Genomic DNA, 16,319 nt, shown 5'->3' with positions numbered 1-16,319 from the left:
CTCTCTGTCTCGGTCTCCATTCTGCCGCGGGCCTCGCCCACCTCTGTCAGTGTCAAGTTGTTAACCCCATGTCAACAGTGGCGCAGGGCGTATTTGGACCCGGTTGATGGATGGGTCTTGGTGGACTTGTCCCACGCAAACATATTCTCAGAGTCAGCTGAGAGAGGTGCAGCGCGTGTGTGTCAACCCCTCCACCCACGCACATACACACATGTTCATCCGTGATCAAGTCTGTGGACCCTGTCTGTCACCTACTGACACCCGATGTCTCCAGTTTAGACCCAGATGGGTGGAGCTGTGACCCCACCGTCACAAAACGAAGGAGAAGAGATCCAAGATTTTTTTTTTCCCCTGCAAATGGTAAACTTGACCCATGTCCTTCGCATCATTACATTTCCTTGTGAGGGCTTGACACCCTGTTCCTTTAACAAACCAGTAAAATTAACTTTGCCAGCTCACCCCAAGGGAAACATGTAATAATCAAGGGGAGGATCATTACAAATTAGCATGATTTTCTTGCTTTTGTCATTATCTGAGCAGTCTTTAATAGACATTTCACTCTCACTCACTCTAAATGTTAAAGCCATTATCAGATTTTCATTTGCTTGTCTTTAATATTGTAATTTTGCTTAAGAGGAAAGAACATCTTTATGCCCCTTTGAGATACATTTTGTGTTAAGATGCAAGATTTTTGCTGCTTTTGTTAATGTTTTACTCCTTTGTGAATGATAATAAAAAAAATACTTACCAATAAAAATCTCATCTTCATTGAGAGCTTCATCAGACCCTGTGAAAAGGAAAAAGTTGTTTCATTATCATAAGAACAAAAATTCTTAGATAAAAACTAAGCTGTTTGTACAGCATGTTTATTTGCTTTTCAAGCCCCTCTGTAATATAGCAAATGTTTGGGTTTTTTTTTTTACATGAAATCATTTGGGATCCTTTTTTACAAGCTGATGTATCTTTTTCTTACAATCAAGACAGAAAAAACAGCAGCAACATTACGACACTCTGTGCAAGTGAACACATGGTTTGGGGCAGAGATGGCATCAGTACATGACTGATCACTCGTCAATATCACGAGTTCATCCAGCACCATTAGTCATCTGCACTGCGTCCTGTCACTCCACACAGCTGCTCGCCGTCTCTCTCCTCCACCTCTCATTTTTCTCTTTCTGCCCAACTTTCTCTGTTCTTTTTATATTCCTCACCAAATGCGGCCGGCTTCTAAGGCATTCCTGTCATGGTTTATGGGGGCTGGGGGTGAAAATAGGCAGAATAAAAAGGAAAAGAGGTGGAAGAGAGTGCCACGGCTCGTATGTAGGCGGGTGACTTTAGTTAAACGCCATGTGTTCTCTTTTTGCTTTTTGGGAGGGGGGCGGGGGGGGGGGGGGGGGGTTGTCATAATGTGTTGAGTTGTCCACTCTGGCTCAGAGGGTCAGATTAACAAGGAGTCCGGGTCCCTCTTTGCAGTGGTCCCCTCACAGGGCACAATGACAGGGGCGATCCATCACTTCTGTCCCTAACAGGGTGGGGGTCAGTGGGGGTGGAGGCCATGGGGCTGGGCCTGGCTCTGGCTGGCTGACGGAGGGCTGTGGAGAACAGGATGGGGCTGGTTAAACTTTAACCAGCTCTCTTCCTACACACTGAAGACCACATTCAGCTACCATTCTCTGCTGTGGGAGATTCTGATGTTTCGTCAAACCAAGATCCATGACCCGCCGCCCACTGGGACCCCCTCTCGCCCACTCACAGCTCCGCGCCCACCTGCTTCCATATGGATCACTGCGGCTGAGCGCTAAGCTTTTGGCCGTAGCGTGGGAAGAAAGTGACTCTGGGGTCTCCTCTCCGTCTGTACACAGAGCAAGTGGCTATATTAACCCAGCCCTCTGCACGCGCCATACAGCCCTCTAATATACTAACCATGACTTCATATTCAAAACTGTCCGTGGCACTGTCATATCCGTTGTCGACACATTTTCACAGTGGATCAATAGCAATAGCCTTCTTTGTGATTGTAGAGGGGTTAGTCCTGGGGCACGTCATGGTTACCGCATGAAAAATTATCGCTGGCCTTATGATTGATGATTAATACACAGTTGCACACTTTGATAGAATTTGGCAAAAGCCTCTCCCTGGTGAGTTAACAATGCCTACTGAAAATCATATTTCCATGGCGGCCCATTCAATCTTATCCCCCTGTTCCAGGAAAAACTGCAGTGACAAATGGGATGTGAGCACACTGGGTGGCTGTGGGTCACATCAGGTGCAGAGCAGGTTGGAGGTGTTAACCCAATGTGTTCCTGTTCACTGGTCCAATCATCTCCATTGATTGAGCCAATGATTGAGAGGGTGCTACCTTTCTTTACGATGCCAGCGGGAGGAGGTGAAGGCTGAACTAAGGGGATAAACCATAAAGGAAAATGGCAAATACAGAAAAAAAAATCTGTAATAATCTGCTTTGTTTGTGTGCATTTGTACACATATAACTTTACATAATATGTTAGAATACGTAATAACAGTCTGCTTAAGTTGCAGAGATATATAAAACCAGGCAGAAATAGTTTAGCCTAACTCTCATTTAGGACTCCATATCTGTGCATCATGTCTATAAGTGGGAGTCATGTGACAGCATGATTTAATAAGATTTGATGAGATGACTTGGCCCTCCACACACACTTAATAATGCAGTAATTTCTGCCCATTTGACATGGGGAGAGTGAAGGAGTGACACTCTGAGGGGCAAGACACTTGGAGAGTGGTGAGTCGGGAGAAGGCAAGTAAATGGTTTGAAAAAAAAAAGCGTGAGAGGGAGAGAGGAATAAGGTGCTGCTGGGCGGTGGAGGGAAGGGGTGAGAGGTTTGTGAGGAGGGGAACTGGGGAGCTGTCCATTTGTACAAACCTAAGAATCTGTCATGTGTCGGGTCGTGTTTTCTTCGCGGCGGCGTTAAGGTGGTTTTGACAGCCAGGACTTTCCCTCCTTCATCCATGCTGCTAATAACATTACGGAAATTGTGTTTGTGGCGTTGCCTAGGCCAGGGACTCCTGGGAAACTGGCAGGGTCACAGGGGTCAGGTAAAGAGAGAGAAAGAGCGGAAGAGAGGGAAAGAGTGAGAGGGAGAAACCAAGACAGACTAAACTAGATCTGATTTAAAATTGGCTGTAAAGTCTCATAAAAATGACTAAGAATATGAGCCTGAAAAACAAAAAAATAAGAATAATGGTGATTATTTTGATGAACATAATATGTGACAATATTTGAATTATGCCTATATACACATTTGCCACAATGTTGGTTCTAATTAACTTAATTTACGAAGCTCATCTGGACTGGGATGTGCAGGGATTACTCCTACCAGCATATATACGGGGCTGTGTCTGAGATTTGCTACCTCTAGTCTCTTAGGGCATGCATAGACTCCTAAATATTTCAGCAGTAGAAATGAACTGCTCTCTCAGGGGGGCAATCCTGTGCCTGATTGCCCTGGCCTGGCGTTTATAGCCAGGGTACATCCAGGTTGACCTGGGCCAGGCCATGGTCTCCAACATCTAGGTCTATACATCCCTAACCTTCACTAACAAGGACCAGGGGAGCAGCAAGACCAAAGCTCCTCCATAAAGCACAATTACAAGCTAAAGGCAGGATTTTGTGTTCTTATATGTGTGTGATTTCCCCCTTTACAGCTCACAATCAATCTTTAATGAGCCATTGAATATTAACTGGATTTGTAAGAGCTGAGTGTCAACTCCTATGAATGTAAGCTGGAGGCTCAAGGTTTAGCAGACAGTGAAGATGGAGCAAGGAAGGGGGGACAGGGAGGGTCTGCAAAGTGGGGGTGGAGTGTTTTACATGGAGTTTATATGCAAAAAGTGGTTATAGTCAATTACAATTACAATCATTCACCATGGGAAGGACAACCAGGATAATTGTAGTCTCAGTACCCCCCTTGAAGCCACTACAGTAACTGTATTACAATGGGACCCCTTCTTGAACACTAAGGGATCACAGATTTATCTCAGATTTTTAAATTCTGTTGAATCTATAAAATCAAAACTCAGTCAGAACAGTTGCTGATAAATCACAGCAACAACACAACAGAGCCCCTTGTCCACTCCTTCATGCAGACCTCTTCCTGCCTGGAGCGTAGCCGGGGCCCTGCAGCAGGACCGGGGTAAGTCCCTGGACTCTAACCCCCTGCCAGGCAATCTCTTTGTCACTGTTGCTGCCTGCTACTGATTAATGAACGTAGTCTTGTGATCAGAAGGCTCGGACGTAGCTGTGTGTAGTGTCTGAGAGCTACAGATGGATCTAGTGGACTGAGACAGATTAGGCCTTGATGCTGACCCCTATGGAGAGACCTCTCGGGTGGAGGAGCAGGCCAGGGGGCCCGGGGATAATGGGACCCCTCTCACACCTTTTAAAAGAGAACATGTTTATGGCTACTTAGAGGAAATTGATTTGATTGTGCCAGAAACGCATGTGTGAACACCCCTGGCACTTTTATTGGCTATTTGTCTTTTAAGTCACAGCTGGAGAAATTTATGCCCACATTGGGGTTCAGGAGAGTGGGTGCATGGCTGTGTGTGTGTTTGTGTGTTTAAGAGAGTAAATATTAATATGTGTGTGTGCATATAGGCATGTGTGTATGTGTGTGCGGCGCACGAGGGCAGGTCATGATAAGCGATGCACTGAAGGTGCACTTTAACTGGGTGTCAATCATTAAGTATCAGCCCTAATGACTAAAAGTGCATAATGGAGGCACTGGCGGAAATAAAACAACAAGATTTGTTGGGGCACATTAATTCTCTGAATTGATGTCAACAGGCAGCTACTTTCCCCCGCTCGTGTTTTCTTGCCCATGCATCTTGACTCTATTAAATGACAAATGTTTGAACATGAATTTCAGCTCATGATTTCATTGGGCCATCGAAAGTAAACAGAGCACTTCCTTATTGCCTTCAGGGATTTTACTTAATTTTCAGTATATACTGTAATGCAAACGTGAGGGGATGAGGAAATCTATGAACTGCTGATTGATAACATGATCCAGCTCTACAACCGCTTACAGTTACAGGTAATAACAGAACGAGTGAGTTCAAACCATACAGGTATGAGTCATATTAACCCCTTCTCTCATCTCACTCTATCTTAACTCCCTTTTCTGTCTACACTATTTCTTATTTTCACTCTGCTCTCTCCCTAACTGTGCTCCTTCTTTTCAACACTTCCCTCTCACATGATCACTGTACAGGAGTGTCTCTTAACCTTTTCAGCTTGTGATCCTTTTAAATGAAAGTTGACTCGTGGCAAACAACAGGTTGCAAATATCTATAGGTTGCAAGCAGTTGGACCAAAGAGTGATGTTCTCTTCTTGGGTTATTTCATTTCATTTCAGTAGTTTTAAGAAGCTATCCAGTATTTTACAATAACAACGCACAGAAGAGAGAAAATCGTAATTTTGTTATGTCATATTATGTTCTTTTTTCCAATAAACCATCTCACATCCCCTCATATTTATCTCACAACCCCTTGAGAGGTCAGGAAACCACTGCTCTATAGTTGTGCATTTATTATAATTTTGATAATCTAGTAATCTAAGTTATTCATTATTTGCTTCGAGCAGTTTGCTAAATGCCTAAAATATAAATGGCTTTGGTCTTGGCAGGCCAGCAGAGGCCTGTTCATCTGAACTTGTGAAACATTCAGTCCTGTATGTTGAATAACATAATAGATTGATCTCTCTCCCCAGAGCACACTACATTCTTTTGTAAGCAATGTCACATCAAAGTCAGGGAGCGTGTGCAGAGAGATGGAGGGATGACAGACTGACAGATGAAGGTGAAGAGTATGGTCGCTCTGTCCAAAGCAGAAGAAACAAGACAGAGGGAGAGAGCCTTACTGCTCAAAACAGTCTCACTTATGCAAATTGAAGAATCTTATCGATTGGTAATTGATTTACTTTGATACATGCATTCACAGCTGTAGTAGTAATGCACTGATGTAGGGCCCCGACACCTCGCAGTTCGCCTGCATTAAGACAAATCAAATTCATCTGTCCATCCTTTCTCTCTCTGCTGCCATCCATCAGTCTCATTGCATCACTGCTGACAAAACCAACGTGTGTGTGTGTGTGTGTTGCTGGCTGTATGTTTGAGCAAGTGCATGTGTTGATTTAGTGTGCACAGATTTGACCTACCCTCCACCTATGAAAAGGGCACAGATTTAACAGCAGATCAACTTAAACATGAAAATGATGCAGAGAGACAGTAACAAACAAAGCAAATGCACAGTGTTACCCGGTTAGGTGACACTTTCTATGACGCCCATGTCTATAATGCATTATAAACATACTTATAATGTGTTATAATCTGCTTATAGCACTGTATAATTATAGTTGTAAGCACTTATAAATATTCGTAATGCTTTATAACAATAATCGTAACACATTATAAAGCATTTTATAATGACTTATAAGGTCAAGTATCATAACACTTCATAATTGCTGGTCACTCGCTGACATTTTCATAGTTGTAATACATTATAATCACATAACGCATTATAATCACTGTTATAATGCGTTATGTGATTATAAGTTAGTCTACGATGTCATTGGGTGCTTTAAGTGAAGTAATGAAATTCCTGAGGTATAGGCAGATATAATGCATTATGAGCTGGTTATAAGTCACTATAAGTAGTCATTGTTTGCTTTAAGTGAAAAATATCATTAAATCTATGCAATCTATGCAACACAAAACATTGGAAAATTAATTTATTTGTTAAACAAGTCATAACAAACAATGAACAGAGTATTCCAACTTGACTTTTTGATGATGAACAACTGAATGATGGATATGATAATATCTTCATTTCACTAATGTAATGTTTCCCAAAAAAAACTCACTCTAAAGACTCAATTGACCCAAATTATAGATAATGACTGAAACAATGTCTACTTTACCTGTAGCTGTATTTTTTACTTTTATGTAAACATTTGATCAAGAAAAGTGACTCCAAAAAAACTTGGTAAGTGATAAGTGATTATAATGCATTATAAAATGTTTATAATGTATTACAATTATTCGAATTATAATACATTATGATCCTTGTGACCAGCAATTATGAAGGATTATGATACTTGACCTTTTAAATCATTATAAAATGCTTCATAATGTGTTCTGATTATTGTTATAAAGCATTATGAATATGTATGAGTGCTTATAACTATAATTATAAAGAGCTATAAGCAGATTATAACGCATTATAAGCATGTTTATACTGCATTACAGACATGGACGTCATAGTGTTACCAAAGGTTATTCAGCAAGTCTAAGTGATCTAATGTCTTTCAGCAACTTTATTATGGATCTATTTAGTTGCCATTTATTTACATGCAGTATTGATTCTATTATCCTGCTGGTAAAAAGGGTTCATAGAAGCCTGTGTTCATCTTAATGATGGAGTGTGTATGCTTGTTTGGGTGTGTGTGTGTGTGTGTACATCTGCGCACCGATGCTCAAATCTATTTAAGCCAGAGTGTATGTTAATGTCTGTGTGTGTGAGAGAGAGGAAGAGAGAGAGAGTTATTTGGCCATCCCCTGGGGGACAGGGCTTCTGCTCCTCTCTCTTAGGTAATGGAAGCAATGTGTCCATAATCCCAGTGAATGACTAATAAAAGAAAGTAGCGCCTTGGGCCTGTTCCCTCAGCAATATTATGGCTGGGTATTAAACTGAGTGCCTGTGTAATACTGTCAAGTCACTGTTTTCTCAAACACATTCCACATACGCTTTATTTATTTATTTGTCTCCTTGCATATCTCCGTTTTCGCAAATGAAATCGAAAGTGCTCTTTATGAGGGGAGATTGTTCTCATCGCTGTGAAAGCTGTTTATAAAGTCCTGGGTACGTGAATCATCACATAGCCAGCGTTGGATCCATTGAGACACCTGAGGCGCTCGTGAACGCTGCCTTAATGGAAACCAAACGCAGCTTGAATACTAATAAGCCATGACACCATAACCCACAGCCCTCCACCCGATACCCCTGTACTCTCTTTAAACGCTCTTTAATGGCCGTGTTAGTGTTATACAAGACGCTCATTAGACACTTTAATTGGTTTGGCCAGTGTTGACAGCAGTGTTGATTGGCCGAGCCAGACTACAGAGTTAGCGTGGTGGTTTGTGGGGGTCAGCAGTAGGGTGCTGTTGGTGACTAATGTGGTCATAGTGGACCCCATGTCCGGGCTGGGGAGATGATTAGGACGGGTGGCGGGCAGGGGGTCTCCCTATGGCAACATGAGGTCATACTGTCCTGTTCCTAACTAGTGAAATCTATGAAAATCAAGGCCAGGAAGGGCAGGCCCTTCTGTGTACTAATTAGAGGACAGCTGAGTTTTAAAATGTTGCGCCTCCTGTATACCAGTTTTGTGGGTATGATGTCACTTCTGGATCTGTTGTCTTGGCTGATTATTGCTGATCGGAGAGGTGTGGCATTGCTGTTTTCTGACATCAGGCAAATCTGTTTCCCTTGTGGCTTGTTGACCAAATTTAAAAGAAAAATCTGGTATTTGTCAACCATTGACAAATACCGGGTATTTTTGTCTCAGTCATGAATTATCTCTCCCTTAGAGATTTGGGAAAACATGAAATTAAAAAACAGTGCCAATCAGGGCATAGATTTCCAAAGAAATTAATCAAAATCATCTTTTGTCTTTGAGTCTGACTGAAAGTAAACACAGAAAAAATTCCCTAAATCCCTGTTGCTGTTGTAGAATTGCATAGCAAAGGAAATCTTCTGTAGCAGACAGTTTGGTCAGCCAACAACTTGACCTGGGAGTAAATCCACTAAATATGAGATATTTTCCGAGTAAATAGTATAAAGTTGTGAAACTGAATTAGAAAAGTGCAACTGCACATAAGAATGAGAGAAGATGCCTGCTATGAAAAACACCTATGACCATCATGTGTATATATACATACAGGGATGTTCTTCTGTATTGCTTTTCAGTGGCTGTCTGACATGCAATCCTCTTTTTACTATTCATCTTTGATCGAACTATAAAAAGCGTGAATGGAGGGGTGCAGTCCAGTCATCCCTCTGTTCACTCGCTGCACTATCCCAGCCCGGCCCTGTAATTATGATTGATTTGGGTCTGGGACATATATTGCTTGGCGGGCCTATTCTGACTCTACTTCATCACCAGTCATGGCTAAATGCTTTAAAAGCATTGATTTGCCTGAATTACAACACAGCATCGGACCTCTCACCTGTCTGTGGGCGGCTCTGTGTGTGTGCATGTGTGAGAGTTGGCGAATGTGTGTGAGAGAGGGAGTAAAGACAGATCTAACCCTCCACATATCATAACACTCGGCTCTCCTCTCCCTTCATCCCCGTCATCCGCCCCCCTATCATCTCCGTCCCATCGATTTGCCCCATAAAAGGTGTTTAATTCAATCAAGAGTAAAGTGAGTGCCTGTTTTTCTGGGTCCCTGTCGATAGTGGTATAATCAATTAGAGTGGGCCTAGACCTCCCTCTCTCTCACACACACACACACTCACTCTTACACTGGCTCAGTTTCTAAAAACTCTTGTATGCTGTCTAATTCTGTTCTGTGAGTCTGTAGTATTCTTACACCAACATATTCATAGATAAATCCACTCGGAGTGAGGACTGCATTTCACTCCCTTTACTAGTGGCTCAGAACATATCCTGTCTACAATATATCTCTTTTTTTCTAACCCCGCCCATCCTCTTGCTCAGTACGTGGCACTGACACTACATCCCTCCCCTTCTTGGATGCAAAATAATATCAACACTCAATGTCACAAATACTATGTTGTAACACCAGTCTAACATAAAAGTCTCTCATTGCTAAAATAACTATACTCTTTAAGAGCTCAATTTTTCACAACAAATAATATGTTGACAACACTGGATGTCCGTATCATGAACTCTCACCAAAAAGGTTTTTTATGCACACAGTTTTATCTGGAATACTTTTTCACAAAACATGAGTGTTAAATGTCCTGGAATGGCTAGAGGTAGACTGCCCTGCGATTTAGACAATGCTGGAGGGTATTCTGCTCCTTTATGGTAATGCCTTCTCTCAGACTAGCAGGCTGCTGTCTGGTTTGCTGGGATGATGCTGATGCTGTGTAGCTCTGTCAGGTACTGCAGCTGTAAGTGGTTGGTTGTGTGACCCATTCCACTCAGCACCAGTTTGGGCAGTCCCACATCCAGACTGTGGCTGTATCCACAGTTTCACAAACAACACATGTTGCATGATCTGCCTGCGTTCCCTGTGAAGGACAACAGAGTTCCCTTTTCACAACAGTGTATGGATCCCGCTCATACATTGTAGATAGTTTGTTTTGTTTAGGTTACTGTAGCAGGACGATGTCACCTTGCTGGATTTTGCTATCAGTTGCTCTTCTGGTTCTGTTAGCATCCACTCTGCCTTTCTCCTTCCTCGCAGCATCAGTGAAGCGTAAGGCAGAGTCATAAAGTTCACCTGCTGGCTGATCAGTAGAAGCTCAGGCAGCTTGGTTCTGATCTGGTGTTTGAATAACATCTCCGCTACTACATCCTGTAGTACAATGAGGGCTACTCCTGTAGGCCATAAGAAACATCTGTAGCTCAGTGCGCCAGTCTTTTCCCTCTGCGTGAGCAGTGTGAATGGCCTTGCAAAGTGTTTTGTTTTGTCTTTTGATCTCCCCATTCACTTGAGGCCAGTATGGAGTATGGAGTAATGCATCAGTGTTCAATATCATTTTTTCTCATGTAGGCTTTAAACTCACTTGCAAGGAGAGGAGCACCATTGTCAGTCACAATGCATTCTGGGAGCCCATGAACTGAAAAGATTTGTCTCAGAGCTTTGATTATGTTTGCTGAGATGATACTTGTAAGCACAGTAACCTCCACCCATCTGGAGTAATAATCAGTCACCACAAGGAGGTGTTCTCCTGATGGAAATGGTCCAAATAAGTTCATGGTGAGAGTTTGCCAAGGCTTCGCTTCTGGTTGTGTTCTAACTGTAAGGACATCAAAAAGTCCTTGCCATAGAGAAACACAAGGAATTTTTTTCACACCTACACTATGGCGAGTGCCGCTCTACATCAGTCAGAGCTCGGCTGGCGTAGTACACAGGTTTGTGTGCACCATCTGCTTGCTTCTGGCTCATAATGGCTCCAAGCTCCACTGGACTAGCATCTACGATCACATGTGTCTCCGCATCTTGGTTGCATGTGAGCTAGCTAACTGTCTCTTTAGCTCCACAAATGCTGTTTCTTGAACTTTTCCCCATATCCACTTGCTTGACATCTTTGTGAGTCTTCTTAGAGGTGCAGCGTTAGTGGCCAGATTGGGGATAAATCTACCAGTAACTGACTAGCTGCAAGAAGCTTTGTACTTCAGCTGCGTTTGTTGGTCGGCGTGTATTCTCTACTGCCTCCACTTTTGACTTTGCTGCTGTGATGCCATTCATGGACAGAATGTGACCCATGCACTCCTGCTCTGTCTCTCTCTGCAGAATTCACATTTTTCGCTGTCGAGTCAACTGCTTCTCCTGAAGTCTTCTCAAGACTTGGTGCAGTCTCTCATCATGCACTTTTCTGGTTTCTCCAGTCACAATGATGTCATCCTGCATGTTGTGGACCACTGGGACGCCTTGGAGGACTTGTCCAATGATATGTTGGTACGTCTCAGGAGCAGATGATACACCAAACATCACCACCTGTAGTGCCTTAAACCTGTGTGTGTCACGAATGTCGTCAGAAAGCGAGACTCAGGTTTCAGTTCATTCTGATGATATCCCCACTTGAGATCCAACTTTGAGAAAACTGTAGCACCATTCATGCCTTCCAGTATCTCATCTATGGTTGGAATGGGGTGTCACTCTCGCACTATTGCCTCATTTGCTCTGCACATGTCAACACAAAGCATTGCCTCTTTCATTGTGTTATGCACTGCGACCCCATGGGGTGGGTCCATCCACTCTCTCAATAACATCCATCTTGTCATACTGTTTCAGTTTCTCTTCAACGTGTATCCTTACACTGAATGGTATTCTGCGTACTGGTTGTGCCACAGGTTTGATACTGGTATATACATGGAGCTCTAATGAAAATCTTTGTGTTTTCCCAAACCCTTAAAACATTCTTTGTATTGCTCTTTCCATGCAGACATCAATGCACCTGTGTCCTCTGTCTGGATTCTGTTTATGTGTGCTTTGGGTCCTATGTGGAGGAGCCCCAATGTCGTTGCTGTCTTCCTCCCTAGCACACACGTCTGTGTGTTCTTCACCAGTAGCACATTCTTAGAGCTGACTCCAATCCATCAACTGCTTTGATGTTGACTGTAAAAAGGCCTTCAACTTCAAGTGGTGTCTTAGAACCATATGGGAACACTCTCTTAGTCTGTTTCAGATCTGCATGTATGACTGATTTTGTATGCAACTGAAAGTTTCTGTGACCACAATGATGCATGTGGCCCCAGAGTCTATTAGCATCCTCAGTGGTTGGCCATTGGTTAGCACAGGCGATTCTCCATCATCAGAGCTGTTAGTAACCGCATACTCGTGATTATTTCTGTTGCTTAGCCTGTATGGCAGCGACTGTAAAAAAACAGTCATCATCTTCATTTTGCCTATCTTGCCTGTCAGTCATTGCTGTGAGCTTAGTTATCAGCCCTTTTAGCATTTTTTTTTTGCATACTTTAGCAAAATGCTCTTCTTTTCCACATTTGTTACACTGTGTACCTTGTGTGATGGTGCATGAACAGGCTGTGTGTCCCTTTCAGCCACACCTGTAGCATTTTACTGTCTGGTCCTCATGTTCTGACTTGTCTTTCAATGTAGAAAACCTTTTTCTTCCTTTATCCATTCCTTGTGCCCTTGTTTGGTCTGCTATCCACTGCATTGATGGTCAACTTTTCCATCCTGGCTGCTTGTTGATCTGTGGCTTCCATTGCCCTCGCAATTTCCTGAAGTCCAACGAGGTTCACTCTCTTCTCCCGCAGCAGTCCTCTCCGCAGCACGTTGAAATGGCACCTGTCAATCACTTGGTTCCGTATGAAATCATTTTGGTTTTCTCCAAATTCACAGGTAGCAGCCAATTTCTTTAATTTGCTCACAAAACCGTCCACAGATTCCCCCTGTGCTTGTTACGCTTAAATAAAAAATCTTAAATCTAAAATAAATAATATAACTAATATTTTTCTGTGGTGTGATGCTAATGCTATTTCATAGTCTCCCTCTTCTCCTATCTTGTCTAACATGGAGAAAATGTCCTTTACTTTATTTCACTCACTTTACTAGCGGCTCAGAACATACCCTGTGTACAATACATGTTTTTTTTCTAACCCTGTCCATCCTCTCACTCAGTAGGTAGCACTGACACTACAATCTCCTATAGCTTCCTCACTATCTACACACACAGACACAGGGCACAAAAAAGATTTGATTACTTTTTGCTTCTCTTTTTCTGAGCTTTCATGTATCTAATATTTCCACACATTACACACACACACTTCTATCCGTGTGGTTTGTAACGCTGCATGTTGTACTTCTATACACATGGGTACAACAGAGCACTCAGCACACTTGAGCGCACAAACAACACGACACCTAACCACCAGACAATAAAGCGAATGAAAAAATAAAAGCTCCGATTCATCAAAATCACACAAGACTCCACCACCCAGTAAATTAAACAATATTTCATAATCACTCTGACAATGAGACAAGAGACAGCAATTTGGGCTGAGAGCTCCTTCTCAGTGGCAGAGCGCACACAAACACACACACACATATGGACACATAATTATCAGAGCGGACATGCTCTGGAGACCCCAGACACTCCCCTAGTACCTGCCCAATCAACTGTCCAACAACAGACACCCACCCAGCCTTCATTTGTCTTGTCTGTGAGTATATGTGTGTGTGTGTATCAAGCTAATTACCACCGTGAACCATCCCACACACAGACCTAACCCAGACATTGTGGCGCTGTCCAGGGACATGGGAGGTGGGTAATTAGCCTTCCATTATTACAACACACACACACACACACACACACAAACACACACATACACATATATATAACACACATACACTCCAAAGGGGCAGTAGGAGGGTTAGGAGGTTGTGTTTCAGGACTTGTTTGGGTCTAAGGACGCTGTAGGAGGTCATAGTTAACAATCTGCGTTTAATAGTGGTTGCTATTTAACAGAACAGTTGATTTAGTCATCACCCTCGTTCAACAGACAACATCTGGGCCAGCGGTAAGATGGAGTACTTTTGGGACCAGCATCAAATTGCTTTTAACACTTTCTGATACTTTCTCTTGAAAGCAGGAGCCATGACTACTACATTGAAAATACATGAGAGAAACCAACATTCATTTCATTACATTGTTGTCAGGTTAGATTTAAGATACTGAAGATACTTTTAACCTGCGAACTGAAATGTATTTGTTATACGTTCAGCAGAAAAGTCATTGCAAAACAGATAACTCACAATATCATTAGATCAGCAGTGCACATACTCAATAATTTTGTGCTTGTCACGTACTTTTAGCGCTGGATTGGTTGCAGCAATAATTGTGTTAATGCTATAATTGTCATAATTGTGTCCAATTGCATGGTTATTGTTTATTTGTCTGAATGGAAAGTAGATAGAGGATGTGAAGAATGAGACATTAGTCATCTCCGATAAAACAGCCAACAAAAACATGAACACAAATCCGCTGCTCTTCAAGAAATCTACACTTTGCCAGAAGCAGTTCCATCTTGGGGCCATATGTAGCGTGCAGGGAAATGGTGCAGGTGGGTTGAAGGTGTAAAAAATCTCATAACTCCAAGCTGGCCCAAAAAGTACCCCCATCCCACCTCTGGCCCAGCTGTTGTCTGGGGGTGTGTAATTGTGTCAAAACCTTCTATTCCCCTCCAACAGCGCCTCCCTAAAGCAGTTAGACGCCTCCCCCCACATGGTCCTGGGCATCATCATTTTCCAGCAACCATCCATCTTCGGCCTGCGATTAATTCTCTTCATTTCCGAGCACAGGCCATAAATCCTGGCACACTTAATTAATTTCACGGCCAACGCGGGGCTCCCGTAAAGCGGGGATTGTTCTCGCAAAAGCCCATATTAATTATGCTATTTTACAGCCATCTCATTGAAGGCTGTGTTTCATCTTTCATAATTACATTTTCAACAACAACGGGGGCAACAAAAGGAGTCTAATTATGGATTTGGCGGCATGCTCCCTTGTAATAAGTCAATGTTAGCATCGAGCCCACGACACGGTGCTAAGGCGTCACGACACACAGCGCAGAGCAGCCCAGCAGAATCGATGCAGGCTTCCATGTTTTATTATTGTTACTGTAACTATGATTTTAGCTGAGAGGACAATCACAACGCAGAACATATTGAAAGCATTTGGTGGGCTGCTGGCATAAATTGTGTTGATGAAGTTAGAGGAGATTATTGTCACATTGAGGCTCTGGTGATCATTACTCTTGTGATGGAGCTCATTGAGTCTCTGTAGTGGAGCTTGTCAGCTGCTCTCCTGATGTTCAGACTGCAGCTTCTCCCTCCTGTCAGCGCCACAACTCATCATGCAACACACAAGTGTCTCTCATGTGTCCTAAATGTGCTTATAGACCACAGAGAAGCACTACAGATTGAACAGATTAAACAGAACTAAAATACAGCAATAGCCCTATTCACTTCTAACCTCTTGAAACTATGTGAAACACTGACCTGAAAGAAGTTCAACAGCATGTTTTTCATCCCCGGGCCTTGTGTCATGTTCCACGCTATTGCACTTTCCCACTGGTCTGTGCCACAGGTCACAACCCAGTCATGATGGGTGACGGAGCCTCTGTTAACATCCACCTACACACGTCGTCCAGCATCCAGCCTTCCACCCACACACTCCTGGAACTGAGCAGCGATAATATACTCTCACACATGCTCATACAACGCAAACCTGCCGTAAGTATGCTGTGATGCATGGGCTGTCATGGCTGCCTGGTTGGTGGTAAGTTGAGGCAGAAGGCCTGCGCTTGTTAAGTCATGATGCCTGGGTGTCAGCTTGACAGACATTTGTTGTTGATAATTGACAGACAACCGCAATTTCTATGATCAATTGAAGAAAAGTTTCCAAAGATTGTGGCTGCAAATTTGATTTGCTTGACCTTGCCTCTCAAATGTGAAGATTTGTTGTTTTTCTCTGTTTTAAATTGAAGATCTTTTGGTTTTGGACAGTTGCTTGGAAAAAAAACAAGCAACTTGAAGGCATCATCATGAGTTCTGGGAAATGG

General features: G+C 42.8%; 1 long non-coding RNA gene across 19 annotated transcripts in view; it reads right to left on the bottom strand.

The window, feature by feature from the left end:
- Window positions 1-16,319, bottom strand: part of LOC122982521 — a 262,088-nt gene that overhangs the window by 8,052 nt on the left and 237,717 nt on the right. For 15 of the 19 annotated variants that reach the window (XR_006403470.1, XR_006403480.1, XR_006403477.1 and 12 more), the window contains 2 exons: window positions 15,757-15,939; window positions 749-787 (listed from right to left, as the gene is read on the bottom strand). This is a non-coding gene — a long non-coding RNA (uncharacterized LOC122982521). Of the gene's footprint in view, window positions 1-748; window positions 788-2,902; window positions 3,054-15,756; window positions 15,940-16,319 lie in introns of all 19 variants that reach the window. The other 4 variants (XR_006403482.1, XR_006403468.1, XR_006403478.1 and 1 more) reach the window with 2 other exon arrangements.

Source organism: Thunnus albacares, chromosome 5, assembly GCF_914725855.1.
Source record: "Thunnus albacares chromosome 5, fThuAlb1.1, whole genome shotgun sequence".
NCBI lineage: Eukaryota > Metazoa > Chordata > Actinopteri > Scombriformes > Scombridae > Thunnus > Thunnus albacares.
The sequence above is the reverse complement of the archived record's forward strand: the minus strand, read 5'-3'. Positions and strand labels throughout refer to the sequence as shown.